The sequence below is a fragment of the Falco naumanni genome, chromosome 8, assembly GCF_017639655.2.
Source record: "Falco naumanni isolate bFalNau1 chromosome 8, bFalNau1.pat, whole genome shotgun sequence".
Taxonomy (NCBI): Eukaryota; Metazoa; Chordata; class Aves; order Falconiformes; family Falconidae; genus Falco; species Falco naumanni.
The window spans coordinates 755,067-768,008 of record NC_054061.1 but is presented as its reverse complement, the minus strand read 5'-3'; the positions used below and the strand labels follow the sequence as shown (position 1 = coordinate 768,008).

General features: G+C 43.1%; 2 long non-coding RNA genes across 2 annotated transcripts; both read left to right on the top strand.

Moving 5' to 3' along the window:
- Nucleotides 1-2,191: 2,191 nt before the first annotated feature.
- Nucleotides 2,192-5,688, top strand: LOC121092154. The gene is made up of 3 exons (XR_005829208.1): nt 2,192-2,321; nt 2,971-3,064; nt 3,161-5,688. It is a non-coding gene; the product is annotated as an uncharacterized LOC121092154 (long non-coding RNA).
- Nucleotides 5,689-5,692: 4 nt separating this feature from the next.
- On the top strand, nt 5,693-7,465 carry LOC121092153. The gene is made up of 3 exons (XR_005829207.1): nt 5,693-5,918; nt 6,035-6,158; nt 7,033-7,465. It is a non-coding gene; the product is annotated as an uncharacterized LOC121092153 (long non-coding RNA).
- Nucleotides 7,466-12,942: the final 5,477 nt, after the last annotated feature.

The window sequence follows — 12,942 nt, the reverse complement described above, 5'->3', positions numbered from 1 at the left end:
GGCACCATCTTCCTTCTACGTAGAAAAGTGAAGCATAGGCAGGATTGTTTCAGTACCTTTTGCTCTCACGTTCCAGAGGTGGTCAAGGACAGCCGTGCTCAGCTGGTGAACAGCAGCATGACCAGCGGAGCAAAGAGATTTTTCCGGAGATGCCCAGTGCCGGTACAGGTACCCCAGCTCCTGACTCAGAACGCTTTATTTCTCCCATTTATCCATTTGTGCTGCTTGGACTGCATCCTCTATCCAGTAATCATGAAAGCTAAACATACCTCTCCACAGGCATGTCTATCCCATCCCTGGTTCTGAGGTGGTGTTGCTAACTCGAAGGAGGGGAAGACCGCAGGTAGGTTTGCCATGTTACTGCTGTCAGCTGGCTTTTGGTTTTGTGCGCTTCGATTTGCAGTTTGGTAGGCAGCTTAGAAAATCTCCACAGCAACCCCATGTGTCCCATAAAATTGTGAATTATCTTGTTTGGAAGAGGTTCGTTAGGAAGATTAATGAGGTACTATTTTTCTCTCGTTCCGTGTCCTGATACAGAGGGGGCACAGTAATTTTCCCAGCTGTGCACAGCAGCAATTGGTCCTCTCCAGGGTCCCCAGCATCACTGCGTTGTGATCAGTTAAACTGCTCAATCTTTGGAAGTGTTATTCATCAGCTTAATTAGCCCTAAAGGAAGCACTTCTTTTAAAATAAGACAAGAGAAGGACATAATGTTGTTAGCAGTGGCAACTTGTTTAAATAAAAGAGCTTTTAAGCTGAGTTCTATATGAACCCCTAAGAATCACTCAGGTTTTTTCCCCTGTCCCTTGTCCGTTCCCTGCCTCCAGCGAGCTACCAGCCTCGTTGGCATCAGATTAATCCAGTTACATGGTTCTGCGGTGGGTCCGATGCCGTCACACAGCAAGGACAGGTAAGTCAGGTGTCTTCATCAAGAAGATGGGGTAAGCTATGAGAGAGTCCTGCTGTCTAGCTCTCATTTTCAGCTGGGACATTTCTTCCTTTGGTTTATAGCAGGAGAATTCAGAATTTATCGCACCGTTCTTCCAGGGTTAAAAGGGCAGAACAAGTCCTGGAAAAAGTTACAGAAAGTCATAACTTTCGTAAGGGTGAGTCTGATATTGTGTTTTTGCCACAGACAGATATGATCACACAAAATCAGTTCAGGCTAAAAATAGCTGGTGAGGTTTTATGTTAAAATACGTGGAAGCTGTGGAAGGGCTAGAACTTGAGCATCAGTGACCACATCTGTAGCCCCATTCCCAGCCCAAGGATGACAGCTTAAATAGACTTTCTTATTCTGAGAAAATTAGATGCTTTTTATTTATAAGAAAAAAAGTATCTTAAAAAAAAATATTCTACCTGAACACTCTGTTTCAGCTGTGAAAATGTCTCCTCAGTTTCAGGAATTGTTCTGTAATTATGATCACAGTTAAGTATTTTTTTTTATTTATTATTATTTATACTTTGTGTAACGTAGTATATGTGAGTTTGATTTTTTTTTTAATGCTGTGCTTAAAAATACCAAGCTTTCAAATGTGTTTACTCATTTATGTGTTCTGTCCTAAGCAACTATTTGCAAAGCTAGAACTGCTAAATTAATATGCCATTTTCACATCGCACAAGTTGAGGTTGGTTTTGGTGTGTGTAGGAGGAGAAGAGCTAACTCTGCAATGGCTCAGCCAGGATGCTTTTCAAATATGACTGATCAGCAGGAGAAAAATCCAATTTCTTAAATTAAGTGCTGTATGAATGGTGATTGCTCATTCTTAGCTTGAAGGGGAAGGCAGGACAGCCGGAGATGGGCACGCAGTGCCTGCTGATCATGCAGCATCCTTCCAGGGCTGGGTGTCAGCTCAGCTCACACCCGTCTGGCCTCCATGGGGACGGGGATGCTTTGAAAACAGAAAAGAACAGAAGCAACTCAAAAAAACCTAGAGCAATGTGTCTTGGTACCACTAGGAAAAGGTTCATCCATTCGGTTACGGGCTGCTCAGGCTGAGCTCTGGAGCATGGCTTCAATCAAGTGGTCTGGAATGTTTGGATTTGTTTCTGGGTTTAATTATTTATTTTTTTTATTTTGGGGAGGGTTTTTTTGTTTGTTTGTTTGTTCGTGGTTTGGTTTTTTGATGATTTTTTTGTGTGTGTGTGTTTGTTTAGTGATTACATTGTTGCTAATTCCCAGCATGCCTGCAAGCACCCCAGCAGTGCGGCACCTGGTGACAGATGGACGGCGGCTGTGCAAGCAGCAGGCACCGCGCAGCCCAGCTCCCCGTGCCTGTAGCTCTGCTGTACCGGTTCCTTACAGCATCCATCAGGGACAGGTACAGTGTCACTGCCGAGGCTCCTGGTCTGCCTTACAGGGTGCTACAGGAGGACTGTGCACCACTGATTAATTGCAATTTCAGACAGTTCCCATTATCACCATGCTATTAATTACTTTAATGATGCATTCATTTAGATTGAAAATATGATACCAGTGAAGTTTAATTAAAAAAATCAATAACTCATTAACACATTATTGCTACACCTACATACGTCACCATATTAATCTCCTGTGTTGGAGAAGCAGTTGTGCTGCAGTTTGGTATCCATAGATCTTTTTGTTAGAAGTGATTTGTTGGTAGGACAATCATGAGAGTTATTCAGTCACCACTTTCTTTAGAGACTATGAACCACAAGTCAGATTGATAGTTCTCTTTGGGCTAGACAAAGCTGACAAGTACCCCAGGTAATACTCATTTTTTCTGTGTTTATTCAAAAAGAAAATACTATTTGGGTGTTTGTGTGGCTGGTTGAAATTCCAGCTATTCACAGTATGTAGGAAGGAAAAAGCCACCGAATTTTCAATTAGTGGCCACAGTTTTGGGGCATAGCCCAGGAATTTTTATCAGTAAAGCAGTACAACTTGATATTAGGGACAAGGCATCCCCTCTCCTGCGGCTATACCTCGATATCCCACATTGGCTTCAGGTTCAATGTGCACCTGACTCTGCCCTGGCGCTGGCACTGAGGAACCAGCTGCTGCTTTCACATGCCTGGGATGTATCAGATGGTATGACTGAAGGTATAACATCATTTTTGGTTTAAATATGAATGTATATGTTGTATGCATGTATGCACACATATATACACGAGCAGAATGATGTTTTGTATTTCACAGTGGGACAGATGGGAGAAGGAGCAACAGCAAGCTACTGGAAACCATCCAAATGTTTAAATGAGAAGTGAGCTGAAGAAAGAGTGTTTCTGAAAATGTACTTGTTCCTTAGTGGATAAAATACACTCATTACTGGTACGTTCCCATGCATCGGTTAGTATAGTCTTTAATTAAATTATCCCTGACTGACATAAAGTCATAGTCTCTCAGACAGCAGCACAGACTCGTGCTGCCCAACAGAACTCTTGACAGGCTGTAGGGGCCATCACTGTGCTCTGCAGACCAGCAGCTCCAGTCCTTGAGAGACCCGCACAGGACTGGACTCAGCAGTTCCCGTGTCCCAGTCACCAGCCGAGACCCCGGTGGTGCCGCTCCAGGCCAGGAAGCGCATCCTGGCAGCCCCAGAAACAGCCTGACCTGCTCCCAGTGGCAGCTGCAGCCACAGGAGCGGTGTGTAGCTCTGGGGTTCCACCAGTGAAACAGAAGACAGCTGGGTTTGGAACACCGTGCGGGTCCCGTTACGGGGTCCCTGTGGCTCTGCCCCGGCCTGCGGGTCGGTAAAGGCCGTTCGCAGCAGGAGGCCACAGGCGCAAGGCAGAGGCACCTCAGGCTGTGAGCTGCTCTTGTCTGGAGGCTGCACTGTTGACCGCAAGCTCTGGCCAAATACTACAGCTTTTTAAATTATTATTTTTGTTTCAATTTTTTACAGCCTAGAGAGTAACAGCACAGCTGGTCCCATGCTGCTCTCCATGGTACCTGACCAGCCCCACCTGGACACCCCGCAGGTGCCCACGTCCTCGTGGTCATGTTTCGGTCGGGGGCCGTGGGTCCCTGCCCCAGCAGTGCCGTAGGGTGCTGATCACCATGAAGGTAGGAGAAAGAGCAGTTAGCTGAGTGGGGGACCATGTGCCTGTAGGCAACTTTTCCTCGAATCAAAGATTACTGGTCATCCACCTCTGGTCTGGTACACAGGCATTAAGCAATTGATGTGACAGCTGGACCTTGGGGTGCCAGGACGGAGCAGGGACGAGGCCACTGCTGGTGCCTGGGCAGCACTGCTGGCATCGCCACGCATCTGCCAGAGGATGTTGGGGTTTTCCCGATCCATCAAAAACAGCCATCTGGAGAAAGTATAATACAATTGGGATAAAATTTTAGAAGAGATTACTTTAACCAACATCTAAGATTTCTTGTTCCACACACACACAATTTCTGAGATTGTTTGTGAATTAGCACTGGACTTGTAGTTATGGAACTTAGTTAATTGATCATGGCCCAAGCAGCTTTGCTTCTAAAGCTGCTTAAAGCAGTGTGCTAAACCAAAAGGTTCCTCCGATAACCCCGTCAATGCCTGTGGCCACAGGTACTGTCACAGACCTTGTCTCCAAAGCATCTGTGAGGGAACATTGTTCTGATGTAGGAGTTTCCCAGATTTGGTGGAATCCCTGTGGTAAATCAAAAAAATTTACAGGTTTCAGTTCATTTCAGCACAAGTGGAAAGGAGATATATACACAGTGGCAGGAGACAAGGATGGATGTTAAGGGAGCCTTCCACCAGGAAAACCACCAGCTGTGTCTCCAGGATGTTACTAGTAATTCTGCAGTACCTGATTCCTGCCCCTGTCCCTTCTCCTCTCTGTCCTTCGCTCCTGTTCGTACAGCTGCAGCAGGACACGTTTCTGCTGTTGAGTGACCAACTCTGGTCCCATTGTCGCCCCTGAGGCAGGTTACCTCTCCAGATGTCTCTTCCATCCCCTTAAAGCTTTCTTCTAAAGAACCAGAACATCACGGACAGGATGTGACACAAGGTATTTGCTCAAGCACAATGGGTTTGGTGAGGAAGAGTTTAAGATTTTTTTTTTTTTCCCAGCTAACTAATTTTTCTTTTAGAAGATTTTTTTTTTCTGATTTTTTTTTTGGTTTGTACTTACAAAAAAGGTACATTAATCTCTGCAGCAATTAAAATTGTTTTTTTTTTTCATTTTACTAGATCCAAATTTCTAGATTCTCCATCTACTTAAGCTTAAGATTCAAGGCTCACAAGAGAAACCCTTAGGGAGGCAACCTATTGCTGGACATCAAATGACACACCATGTTTCCAGAGTTACAGCCATGCTAACAAAGCTAATAACAATTTATTATTAATAATTCTGCTCTAGCTAATGTGCAGTGCTTTTCATTTTCATTGTGCTGTATGTACATTAACTAATAAATCTCCACAATATCCTAGTGAGGGTGGTAAGTGCTGTTATTCTCATTTTATGGATGGCAAAATGAGATACAGAGAGGTTAATAGCAAGTCTAATTGGACAATAATTACCCACTTAACACACTGAAAATTAAGAAATAATCCTCCCTTTGTCATTACATCATCAGAACAAGGAGAGAGCAGTGTTCACATTCTCCCTATCCCACCATTTAGCCAAACAGCTTATATGCAAATGAAAGCAAAGGAAGTGCAAGAGCAGATAAATAAATTGTTCTTTTTTTTTTTTAACATCTATTTTCCATCACTGAGTCACTTCAGGATAAAAGAAAATTATTGAATTTTCTCTGAAATCTATTAGGAGATGATTTCAAATGAAGTCAAACTCTATTTGTAAAATATGTCTTTCGGAAAAGAAATGGAAGAAAGGGGATGTAGTTACTGCTATGGACTGGTTTAACTTATTTTTTCTGAAGAGGCAAAAAAGTGTAGCAAAAAAATTTCCAACTTAAAAGACAAGGGGAAAGCCAGGAGCTCCGAATTCTCTTGTGACAGGTATGCTTATTGATGTATGTCCTTGTAAGGGTGCTCCTCACTCACCCCTCCTCATCCCTCCTCATCCCTTCTTATCCCCCCAGTACTTTAACACAGTTTTGGAACTCATTATCTAGCACTTGCACCTGGTTTGCAGCCCTCCGGTTGTTGGCTGATACATTTGATGATACCTGGTTTGAGCCTGTGTGTGTGCGTGCCATCGGTGTGCTGTGACCTGTTACCACTCAGTCCTTTCAAAGAGTAAGTACCAACATAACTGTTTTAAACCATGAATACATGACACGAGCCTTTGGGACTTCCCAAGTCCTGTCATCCACATTTAACACCAGATGTAGCAGTGTGGAAAAACAGTAAGGAAATAGGCTGTGCTTTTCCAGAAAGCACCTGCCAGCTGCAGCCGTCTTCCACAGCCATGCTGAGATCATCAGGTCAAGCATATTGAAGGGATATTACACACTTTGACAGGTGGCGCTGGGTTTTCACTCTTATCTGAGGCCCTAGGTGGGTGACAGTAACACCCAAAACCACAATGCAGAACATGAGTGCCACAGTGACAATTAATCTGCCCAGCCCAGAGAAGAGGCTTCTGGGCTAGGGCTTTACGATAGCATCTCCACCAGTGTGTGTCCTCAGCGCATATTGCATTGGTGCCATGGGGTTAAGGAGATAAACGCAGCTCCAGACAGCACCCTTTCTCTGCAAATATTTATCCCCTATTAAAATTGGAGGGAGGGAAGATGGGAGGATTCTTGCATTAACCAATTTGATTTTCCTATTTGTTAGTCTCAGAATGTAAAGATTTCCTTTCCGATATGTGATATGTCAAAATTCACCAAGCAAGCATCACTACCAAATAACAGACCCACAGCTCACTTGAAAGAAAGGAAAGAAAAAAGACCACCGTAGGTCCAGGACCCAGTTCCTGATTTGCACAGGCTGTTTTAACTGGCTTTTATTTTCTGCTTGCTTACCTGAGCAGGAGCCCAGAGCTGCTCTAGGGGCGTTAGTGTAATGTCACCAGCATTAACATTCCCCCAAACCCCCAATTTTGGTGAAGATGGCCCTGATTACAAGAACAGTTTGTTCTTTCAGTTGTTCTTTTGCTTTTCCTCAGATCAGGAGACTGATGGGACCTTGGCAGGTTGTTCTGGTCTTGCCTGGTCACAGCAGCTGGCCCCAAAGGGCAGCACTATCTGCTCAAAAACATCCAAGCCACGGCTAGTTTGACCTTTGTCTACCTCTGCACATCTCTTGGAAAAATGGTGGGGATCAGCAGCTTATCTTTACCTTCTGTCATTTAAAAGGAACGTGCTAAAACGGCTGCTAGAGCCTTCAAGCAAGTCTGCAGCTGCCTCATTATGTGGATTTCCATTGGATCATGACACACAATAACTGCTCAGAGTCAAAAGGCACCGAGTGAAGGCTCAGCAAATGCAATTGCCTTGTGATGAACTGTCGGTCCTGGGCACTGCTGGAATTATGAATTTCCAAGATTTTGATGGTACTGAATTTTGCTAGTAGAATGAATCTTTAAGATTTTGATAATACTGAACTTTATCAATAGAATAATAATATATTATTATAAAAGGTAATAAAGCCCAATAATCTATGTTTTTATATTTCCATAGTCCCCACTAATTTTACTGGAGCACATGGTATTTTGTCCCAAAAGTGACGGTGACTTGATGACAAGAGAATGTCATTAGCAGTAGCAGCTAATGCTATGCACGTGATTATGACAGGCTAGAAGCTTATTTCTGCAATAAAGTTTCAAAATGAATCACCAGAATTTGTCTCCTTTCCAAAGGAGATCCATTTTTACCTGTGATTACTAGGCTTTGTATTAAGACTTTTAAAATTACTTTTTAGTTGGAAAAAAATGGTGGAAAGGATGCTTCTGCTCTTCTTAAAACCACTCCTGTGAGAGCCAGACCCTGCTCTGTGGGGAAGGGGCGAGGTGGCAGCACCAGGGTGCTGACATGGGTGTGCAGGATGGCTGGAGGGGGGCTCAGGGCAAAGACCAGCTTGTTCGTGGCTTGAGAAGAAGATGTCTGCATATGCACCTGCACCATTTAGCACAGGCGGCTGCTGGACCAAGGTAGCCTGTGAGGAACCAGAGTGCTTGATCCAGAGTTGCTTAATCCAATTTCCCAGGTCACTGGGCAGTGACTGGGAAATACCTTGAAAAATTATAACTTTGGAGTTTTGGACTATGTGTAACAGTTTTGTGCCGTTTTCCCCTGTAAATCAGATCCCAGCAGTGCTTCAGAAGCAAGGGAAGGTGGCAATGGGAACACACCTCTGCTGAGGGCAGGGCTCTGTGCAGCTCCCAGTGCAGCAGGGCTGTGTTCTTACTCTCAGGGCACTGCTGTAATACCCATGGTAAATGTAATAGTAAAAATACCTGTGAGATGGACCACTGCTTCAAATGCCATTCCAGTAACTGTATATGTAACTGTTCGCACTTCGTTATTCTCATCTGTGCTGGAGCCTTTTAGATTTTCTTTTCCCTTCTTCTTCCATTGCAGTGCCTGCCAACTGTCCCCTTCGTGGAGATTTTATGAAATCTAAAATCCACAATACTTGGTTGTCATTAGTCCACTGTGAAACATAGGCACTCGTGACTTTTGCAAAAAGCTTAGCACTGACCTCCGATTTAATATCCTGGACACTAGGGAAGTGATCCCTAAGCGATTCCACAAAGCCAGTTCCGCAGCAGAGGTGAGTGCCAGGGCAATGGGCAGGTTCCACCTTCAGTAATGGTGCTCAGCTCAGAGATACCTTTCAGGTTTGGGTGGTGTGTATCCCGCAGCCTTAAAAAAATTGTTTTATGTAATGAAATATAATAGCGCTTCAACCAGTTGCCAGAATATGCCATTAAATTTGTCCTGCTAATGTGAGTCCAGACACAAACAGCAGCCTGCTGTAAACATCTGGAGCCATGTGGTCAGCTGCATACACATACCATGCTGCTTTAAAGGAAGGTTTTCTTTTCTGTTTTACAGAGGATTTGCATTTGAAGGAGAAACTACATCACTTGGAGGTTTTAGTGTGTATGAAAATAAGTGCTCAACAAAAACAAATGATAGAAATGTTCTTTTAAAATGGACTAGCTGATGGCCAAAGACCTAGAACAGCTAACAAAAAATATTAATTAGGTTGGTTTTGATAGACAGTTCCTTTTTGTGGGCATTCAGGGTGCTGATTTTAAACTCTGACTTGTTTCTTGTCTGTTTTTTTATTAATTGTTTTCTGTTTGATGTGCAGGAATTTCATGGGGGCTTCCACATTAAGCTGATTCACATTTCATTTACTGCATGTTCCCATATGTCTGTGTGTGTGTGTATATATACACAGACACACTACATGTGAGTATGCCAGTTCACACACGCTGTTGTTTAACCAATAGATACAAGACTATATATAACAGTGTTAATTATCTAGATCAGAACAGCGAAAATTAATACAAATTGAATGAAATTATTTTATTCCTTCTTTCCACACAAGAAGAGAAAAGCTGGATAAAATGTAACAGTTTGCACAATTGCACCATTGCACCTTGCACACACACTCGTGTAAGAGATACTCTGAGTGCTCTGTGGTCTCCAGTGACTTGATTCAGAACAAAATTTTTCTTCCAAGTCAGCATTTCAAAAGCTGTTTCGATATATGGTGGAATTCAAATTTCAGTGTTATGAATGAAAGAAAATTATAAGATAGAGAAGATGTTTTATTTAATTTTGACTTTGTCTTCTTTTTCTTTCCAGTTTTTAAACCAAAACACCTACTTGGAAGGTGGCACTTAAAATTTAATTTGTAATGAAAAGCACTGATTTAAGTTTCCCATGAGAAGTGCAAAGTTCAGCTTGAATTTTTATTTCAGTGGGTGAGTGTAGGGGCTTCTGCACATAACAAATGTGAGCCAGGTCCAGCCTCCACAGAGGGGAAAGCGCTCCAGTAAATTGTTTACTCATTTGCAGGTGATGTGACAGCAAAATGGTCTTAATGATTTTCTTCAGTGACTCTGCTTAACTCGTAATGGAATAAATTGGAGGAACCTGATCTCAGGCACATGTGCCTGTTGGACTGCAGCTAAATGACAGGGGTGGTGTCTTCTGCTGGGATTCACCCCCTCACTGCTGCTGGAGCAGGGGGGCTGGGGGTGCAGCAGTGTAGGTGGCAGCCCCCAGTGTCGGGGGAAGGAGTGGATGTGGTCCAGCCCTGTGGTCAGGCTCTGTGGTTTGTGGCTTCCACGGAGAGTGAGGTGTCCAACATGGAGACACTTTGAGTGTTGAGGCATTACTCTGCTTAAAAAAAAAAAAAGAGCTTTAAGAGCTCTACCAGACCAAACTGTCAAAACCACTTTCGTCAAAAACATCAAAATTGAATGGTTTGGGTTGGAAGGGACCTTAAAGGTGATCCAGTCCGACCCCTGCCACGGGCAGGGACACCGGCCACCAGCCCAGGGTGCCCCCAGCCCCAGCCTGGCCTCGGGCACTGCCAGGGATGGGGCACCCACAGCTGCTCTGGGCAGCCCGTGCCAGCGCCTCGCCGCCCTCATGGGGAAGGATTTCCTCCAATATCTAATATAAATCTCCTGTCTTTTGGTTTAAAACTGTAACTCCTCGTCCTACATGTAAGGGAAGAATTTGATAATCAGTGATTCTAAAAATTCAGGCACTCTAGGTCGTGCAGAGCTTTTTTAAAACTTTATCTCCAAATTAATTTGAAAATGTGGGTCAAGTCCTAAAACCTTTTTTTAAACCCTAAATGCTTACTAAAAGTTTTACTTGAAGATTTTGCTCTGTCAGACTCCCAGAATGGACATGAATAGCTGTATACCGGTAGAAATAGGTGGCTGCCTATGCCACTTTAGATTTCTAGTACAGCACTTACAAAACTAAAGCACCAGGATAACATTGCCTAAATAGTCCTATATCTGTAGATGTTTTGTGATCAGTACCACTTAATTTATTGTGGAATGAAACTTGTGAAATTAAAAAGAAACATAATACTTTCCAGATTTTTTTATGAAATCTATAATGTCCCATATAAAATAATTATCTTTATTAGTTGCTAATTCCATAGCACAAATATAGATTTTGATTAAATTCTATATAGGTGATCAATAAATCTGCAAAAATCTATTATTTGCAATTAAAGTCTGCAGAAGTGTTCCGTAAGCACACCAATTATGAGCTCGGAAAGGAGAATAGCCTTGTGATACATCATTTTTTGATGTGAATGGTCCTCCCAATAAAAAATGATGGAAAATAAAAATAGATTTTCTGTCACAGGTGGAATTGTTCTTCTTAATGCACTCCAAATATTTCTGTAAAGCATCATCTCCTCTTTAAATACATATTATAGTACGTCAATGGAAGTCGATACCTTTTGTCAATGGGTAAAGTATTATAACTAATGATCTGGCCTGCTTCTTATTTAGCTATTGATTCTGCCTCTCTCTTGTTTTGTTTTCCTGAAAAAACAACCAAGTTAGGGAATTGGCTTTAGAATCATGTAGAACAGCCCAGGTTGGAAGGGACCTCAAAAGATCCTCTGGTCCAACCCTTTGTGGGAGAGGGAGCCCGGATGAGGTTCTCTGGCACCCTGTCCAACTGCATCTTGAAAACCTGTGACAACGGGGACTCCACCACGTCCCTGGGGAGGTTGCTCCTGTGACTGTTCTCACAGCAAAAAAAAATTCTTTCTTAAATGGAGATGAAATTTCTCCCAGTGCAACTTGTGTACATTGCCCCTTGTCTTCTTCATGTGGCCACGTGGTTTTCTTTTCTAAAAACAAAGTGGCAGGGGATGAAACATTTAAAAGCTGTTTCAGCTATCTCTTCTTGATCCAAGTAATTATTCTGGCTGTTTTCCTGAGCCAAAACCTAACAAGGGAGTTTATTCTGGTCAGCTGTAAACAAAGCAGTGTGCTTCTATTTACCAAATTACTTTGCTTTCATTTGAAGGTCAGGATAAAAAGCACTGGCTGAGCACTAAGAGAAGCGGGAGCTAGCGGCAGTGCCCAGTGCTTCCCAGTGCCCTGCCTAAACACTCTGGCAGCTGCCCCCGCTTTCCTCCATGGGCTGCCTTCTCTCCATGGTGTGTTAGATGATGCACTTTTTGTTCAGATTGGATTTCTGATGAGTATGTTTAGCTCAAGAAAAGGTTATCTGGCTGTAGTTTTGTATCTGGGTCTGCTGCTGGGCTGAGGCTGCGTAGCTGGGGAGCGTGACTCCTGCACGTGGGGTGGCTGGACATGCTCCTGCGGCCCCATGCAGAGACACGGTGTGAATTAAATTATGGGTGATGATCTGATGGGTGAACTAAATTATTCTTAAATTGGTTTACGTGAATCCATCTCTTCAATATGGTGCTGGAAAGGCAGGGACTTCTACTTACTTTCTTTACATTGATGCTGGGTTTAGTGGGAAAATGGTAGTTTTGGTGTATAGATTTCAATTAAGGCTGAAAATAGCCTCTCAAAGATACGACTAAGATTGGATGGAAAAAATTCATTTTTTATGAGTCTGAACTGCCTGTTTCAGTAATTTCGATGAGTAAAAATTAAACCAGAGACTGAAGATACTAGATTAAATAAACAAGAGAGTATTTTAAGTTATATTTAGTGCTGTTGTGGGCAAATTAAATAAGTGGCTGGCACAGGAGTGAAAAGAAGAGAAGCAATGTTGCACCTTCAGTCCTGCTTTCTGAAGGCTGACCTGTACAATTCAACATTAAATGGCTTAACCCCATGCACTGTTTGAAATGTTTCTGAATCATAATCAGTGCTGCTCAGGGAACCCACATTCCTGCAGTAATAAGCCATTACCTGTTGCCCTCAATTATTCTCAGGTTACAGAGTACAGTTCAACAGTCCGAAAACGTAGTCAGCTGCGAAGAGGGAGGAGGTAAAACCCAAAGCCCACGAAGGGCAAAAAGAAGTTTAAAAGGTTTAAATGGGCTGAGCGGGCAGCGTGGCTCTGGTCACCAGTGCTGCTGCTGCTGCCTCAGGACACAA